Here is a 6,692-nt window from a genome sequence, read left to right on the forward strand (position 1 = left end):
CACTTTGGGAGGCCGAGGTGGGTGGATCACCTGGGGTCAGGAGTTCGAGACCAGCCTGGCCAACATGGTGAAACCCTGTCTCTATTAAAAATACAAAAAATTAGCTAGGCATGGTGGTGGGCACCTGTAATCCCAGCTACTCAGGAAGCTGAGGCAGAAGAATTGCTTGAACCCAGGAGGTGGAGGTTGCAGTGAGTCTAGATCGTGCCACTGCAGTCCAGCCTGGGCAACAGAGTGAGACTCTGCCTCAAAAACGCAACAAAACAAAAACTTATTTTGTCTTCTGATTCTCGTATCTACAAACACCTGGACTACAAGCCCTCTCCACCACTCCTTCCAGAAATCCCAAAGTCCTAGATTAGCATTTTTTATGCCTTACCCAGGAATATTTTTTAATGTAAGTTAAATAAAAAAGAACACATAATACAATGGTCTTGTTTCCATTTTTGACACTACTAAAAACTAATATGAGAACCAGTCAAAGGCATCAAACTTCCCCAAGACTGAAGTTTCACACCGAAAATTAAGACAATAATGCCTACAGAGGAATTTTTACATAAAGTGGTGAAAATAAACTTCTCCTTCTGCTTGCCATTCCCAGAAGGATCCTTGATATGCCCATATGACAAGTGCCAAACTGATTTTCCACACTCTGCCTAGGGTATTAGCATGGCATCTGCCCCTAAACCTACTCCCTCCATCCATTGAAAACTTCCATTACTCTTTGCCGCCCCACCACCTTCCCCTGAATGCACATAGTTGATCAAGTGCTCTAGACTAAATTTAAACATCTGTTTAAGCCCTTTCAGCCCTAACCTCCCACACTTCAAAATATCAGAAAAATGATACCTGTGTGAATTTTCTGGTTCTTTTTCTTCTAGCCTCCTAGCTTTCTTGCCTGTGTTTCCTATCCCTGGCTAATCTAATACACTAATCTAAATGAGGAAGTCCCAAGGAGAAAATAGCTTTAGGAAGCTAACCTCCTTCAATGCCATTTGTCTGTTTATTAGCAGCCTTTGAAGCTTTCCATTAAAGAGTGATAGGTACAGAGATGGGAGCATCATTGCAAGTAGGATGGAATATAGTATAGAGGACAACATTTTGACTTATATTCTTAGAGCACAGAGATAAATATTTATGCAAGAAAAGCATCTTGTATAAGCAGAATAATTTTTTTTGTAAAAGCTAAAAAAATTTTACTCTTAATATTGATGTCAGTCAACCCCCATTATAATGAAAACTCAGCTAACCAAAGATTTCCACGCATCAGGTAAAGGGCCACTCAGTTCACTCGGTGCTACACAATTTAAGCCTGATCCCAGGATCCCTTGCCATGGACTTGGTCCCTAGTAGCTCTCCAGATAAGAAGCTGAATATTCTAAGAGCCAGCCAGCCTTATCTGCAGAGAGATTTTAGGCTGGGATTTAGGGGGTATCAAACAGGCCCCTTCACCTAAGATTTCTTCCCCCAGCTACATGCCTCAAAGCCTGCAACCCTACCAGTTAAGATTCATTCCCTTGAATTTTAAAATCTTCAGTTTTTCTACTGACATGCTAAACTTCAGAGGGTACAGATGAAACCTGAGGTTATTTCTGGTCTACACCATTAACAGGCCATGTTCTAGCCAAATCCTCAGCTAAGAGCAGGGCTCTATAGCAAAAATTTGTAACTCGGGAACTTTTGGACATTTAATAAGCTGATGATAAATTTCCAGGGACATAGGAACCCTGAAAATACATGTGAAGTTTCAGTTTTAACACCAGACTCCTCCTTCCTATCTCTGTGGGGAGTGATAGGAGATTAAACTCACACATGCATTTTTCTACAGACAAGATGTCAGGTTTTATCCCAGTCAGATCCTTGATATAAAAAGATTTATAATGCTAAAAAATAAAACACAGGAGAGGATGCGGGATATGAAGTAGTTCAGAAGTGGCTGGTGGAATAGAGATGAAGAGAAAATCTGAACAGCAAGGCAGAGAGCCTTGAGACCAACTGTCCTGTGATCACAACCTGGCCACAGATTCAGGCTGGCTTGTAAACAGACTCCTGCTCATCAGGGGTCCAGACCCGGTTCAGACCACTGTGAAAGCTCCTCTAACTTACTCCCCAAACCTTCACCCCGGAAATACTCCTGATCTTGGAATACATTATCACAACACTTTACAGTAACTGGTTCCCCACAGTTTGGAATCCCTCAAGAAAGAGATGGACTTGGCAGGAAACAGATCCACTTGGGCAGGAAAACAACTCATTTCTCACCTCTCCCTTTCTCCCTCTATCTTGAGGATCTGGATTAGAGCAGACCTTTTCTTGCTGCTGCAGAAATAAGGAGGAGTAGGGGGCTGGTTCAGGCCTGCGGGAATTCATAAACACAGGTCTGACAGCTCAGGTCTCTTGCAAGGCTGCATTCAAGGTACTGGCTAGAGTTACAGTCATCTCAAGACTCCACTGGAGAAATATCTGCTTCTAGGTTCACTGCCATGAGCATGAGCAGATTCGATTCCTTTTGGAAAGTTGAACTGAAAGCCTCAGTGTCTCACCAGCTTGTGGTTGAAAGCTGCCCTCAGTTCTTCTCCATGTGGGCCTCTGCAGCTTGGTCCATCATAGCAAGCACATTAGAAGAGCCAGAGAGATGCAGCAAACCATCATGGCACATGTATACCTATGTAACAAACCTGCACGTTCTACACATGTATCCCAGAACTTAAAGTAAAATTAAAACACAAAAAAGAAGAGCCAGAGAGACAGCAAACAAGGGGCAAATCAGAGTAGCTATAACCTCATCTCAGAAACGGCTTCCCATCCCACTTGCTACATTCATGAGAGGAGAGGACTAGAAAGGCATGAACATCTGGAGGCGGGAATCACAATCACTATAAGCCAGTAGCAGCTGCTTATCACAACGATTAATAAAGATCATAGGATCTTAAAACAAAAATTTCAAAAAGTTCATAGAATCTTCAGTCTAAGACAATTTTTGGAGATTATCTGATTTCCATACTGAAAGATAGGAGAACTGAGGTCGTGTAAAGTTGAATGTGTTTTCCCAGATTACAGAGCATCAGGTGGTGACAATTAGTAGGGACTCACACTTCTGAGTCTTAGTCTAGTGTTCTCTGCAACAGCTGCCTCAGTGTCCTCATCTGTAAAATGGGATTAATAATTTCTGGGCTACCTTCATTCTCTCACAGAGATCTGTGAGAAACCAAAGCAATCAAAGAAGAATGCTTTAAAAAATAAAATACTAGCTAAAGTTGCTAAAGTTATATTTTTGTTATTATTCTAATAAATGATAATGATGCAAATTTGTGACAAGAGATTTCTTTTTACTCATCTTTTTCCTTCCCTTGGTGGTCTTCTTACTAGCTTTTGAGACACATGCACCTCATGTTGAGGGAGCCTACAAAAACAGGCATCCTGTCTCTTTCCCACTCACTTGATTTCAGTGCCACTAATGAAGCATTTCCGTTCTCAGTACATATGTATCAGAGCCTACCAATCTTGAGTTCCACCTCAAGAAGTTCTTTTCCCCCTTTAATGAAAATGCCTGTTCAACGTTAAAAAATTAGGCTTCCTTCCTAAATAGCCCCCATGTTTTCACAAGAACCTGAACCCTTTCATCACTTAGAACTACCATTTGTTAAGAATCCTCTTTGTGCTAGACACTTTTTAAAGCACTTTATAGGGATCATCTTTGGTTTTCAAACAAGCACACTCAAGTGTACAGATGAGATAAATGAGACTAGAAGAGGTTAAGTTCTTTGGCCAACTTCATAATCAAGAGCAGAACTGGGAATCAGCCCAAGCCGTGTCTAACTCCAAAACCCAAGCTTGTGTATTTTCCCATATCATCATGAATTTCCAGATTCTTGATTATACTCTTCAGCAGATCCTATGTCTCTTGGAAGGAAAATTATGTTTTCCTTGTCTGTAATCTAAGTGCCTGGCATAGTGTCGGAGTCAGTGTCAGTTAAATAATATTAGCATGCACTGCACTTTCAGGCTTATTTGCCATTTTACCATCCTTTCTAACATCCTTAAGGGCAACATCTTGCCTTCTATTCCCCTCAACAGCAAGGACAAATTCTCCAATGGATTTCAGAGATGTTGTTTATTTCTCCTAACCTTATCTGTCATGTCCTGAGTAGCTGGCAGTGACCTTATAGGGCAAAATCATGAGTTCAGTGACGGGATGTAGAAAAGATTATTTTGCCAGAGATTTAAACACCTGATCTCAGCCCACAAATGCCTTCCAGTGGATGGCTCCATATTACCTTATTACAGAAGAAAGGAAGAATGGTTATTCTTTGCATGAAAAAGATAGTAACTCATACCAAGGGCTTTCCTTTAATTTGTCCTAAATAATCTCCTTTACACTTCAGAGAAGTCAACCTGTTACTTTATATTTCTTGCTAGAAACCAGTTTATCCACGCATGTAAAGATAAGGGGAAAAAAGGCAGAAATTTCTGTATTGCATTCACATTTCTTCTTGTCATATTTTAATCCAAAATATTTATTTTTCCAGTAGTCTGACTGAATACCTTCTTAGCATCCTCAGGCTATCCACATTTTAATCTTATCTCTGCCTAAAACATTGGCCTAGTTCAAGTGTATATACAATTAAAGTGTTTGTTTATAACGCTTTCTATCACAAGCACAAAATAATAATCAGGTATCATTCTGTCCATTCACATTGCCAGCAAAAGTCTTCTTGATGGTTTTATGAATTTCTCTCACATTCATTCACCTTTTCTCTCCTTCTTGGCTTCTCATGCTAGTTCCCTTCCTTCCTGAAGTAATTGAGAACAGGAATCTCCCATCATGTTAGTTCCTCATTCTTTTTGCCAAATGTTCTTTATTTCACTTATTTATTGGATTCATGCATGTCCCCAGAGTTTACAATAATCTAGAGAGTTGGTGAATTCCAATTTAGTATTTCCTTTATCACTAAATTCATTTCTGTATTACTCTTCAAGCCTTAACAGTACACACCAGTGCCAGAAAATACAACATGTATCTCACAGCAGAGGTGCAAATAGGATATTCATCAAAATATCTTACTCTTTATCCAGGAGCTATAAAAGACAAAAAAAAATTCTGGTTAATTTAATGTCAGCTGCCTAGCTCCAGCTGTGCTGTCTACAGTTACAATAACAACCATCATCTGTACAGTATAAGCCTAGTCAAAGATTTACCGAATGTACACAAAGTTGTGATAGAACCTCAATTCTCTTTGTGTAAACTTTTAAGAGTATTTAGTGATTTAGGGTTAACATATGAAAAGTGGTTTTATATTAATCAATATTTAAAAATCCTCACTCATTGAAAATGACCCAAATAGATGGAAAATAGAAGTCAGAGCACACAAACTGTAAGACCAGAGACAATCCGAAATCAAGGTTAGAATCTGACACAATACAGGTAGTAGCCTCTGGGTCCCTCCAGCATGCCTTGAGCTTTTGCTTTGAAGCAGCTCAGTCCTTCCTTAGCAGCCCAATCTCCAATCTCATTTCACAAATGAGGATCTTTCCCACCCCATCACCCAAACAAGGTACCTTCATGTCTGTGTCCAACAGCAGCAGACTCTTAAGGTGGTGAAGCAGGATTTGAGGCTTGACCCAGTGCTGAACTAGTGTGTCCTGATAACACATATCATAATGTTTCTCCCCTGAGCCAGATTCTCCCAGCTGGACTTTTGATCAAAGAGCATGTTCAAGCAGTTGCTGAGCATCTTACACACAAAGCATGCCTAAATATATAAAGCTTTTGAAAATTGCAAGAATGTGAAGGAAATAAAATTGTAAAAACTTGAAATCTGGGGAAAAAATGACAAAGAGCAAATTTTTTAATTTTCATATGTCTGTTAGATATAAAGACACTTGGTTCATTTTTGAATGTAAAATTGATAATGTACTATTTAAAATACATATAAAATTCTCAATTTTGGTTTATCGAACAACAGAATGGCCCCTCAGATAGCTTTAGGAAAATGAAATTATTTTTAAAAGGGAATGGAGAATACTGACTCTAGGAAATAAAGAAGGCCAAAAATTCTTTGGGTAATTTTATAATTTCATGTTTTATTTCTAGACCTTCATGTCTCCATAAACAACATTATGTCGGATCCCAGATAATCCAATTTAACTAGACATAAAACAACTTCCTCAAAGAGTCTTTCTTTGTACTTAGTGTCTAAATTTTATGTTTTAGGATGGGTGCAGGGGGGAAATTGGTACTGATTCATACCTCAAATAAGTGAAGATTTCAGAAAAAAAAAGCGCTTGACAAATGATACTGAATTCTGATCTCAGTTTTACCCCTTATCAACCGTATGATTTTTTAAGTCTTTCAAGCTCTCTAAGTGGCAGTTTCTTGTCTGGAAAGTGGACTAGTAGTATCTTTCATATATACTTTACAAAGTTTCCATGAGACTCAACTAAGTTGATATATGGGAATCTTTTTTATTAAATACACAATCTACTATTTAAATTATTTGTCTTCAGGTACCATCATTAAAATTGTGATTATTTCTTCATGCTGTTCATAGTAATCAGTGAAGACAAATTCTCTTAAATTCAATGAGCTTTGAGCATCTTATGTGGCTAGTCAATACTAGCTGACATGATTTCATTTTAAGCCAAAATCGGGGAGGAGGCTTTTAATCAGGACCCCCAATAACTATCAGGGC

The sequence above is a fragment of the Pan paniscus genome, chromosome 17 (assembly GCF_029289425.2).
Source record: "Pan paniscus chromosome 17, NHGRI_mPanPan1-v2.0_pri, whole genome shotgun sequence".
Lineage (NCBI taxonomy): Eukaryota > Metazoa > Chordata > Mammalia > Primates > Hominidae > Pan > Pan paniscus.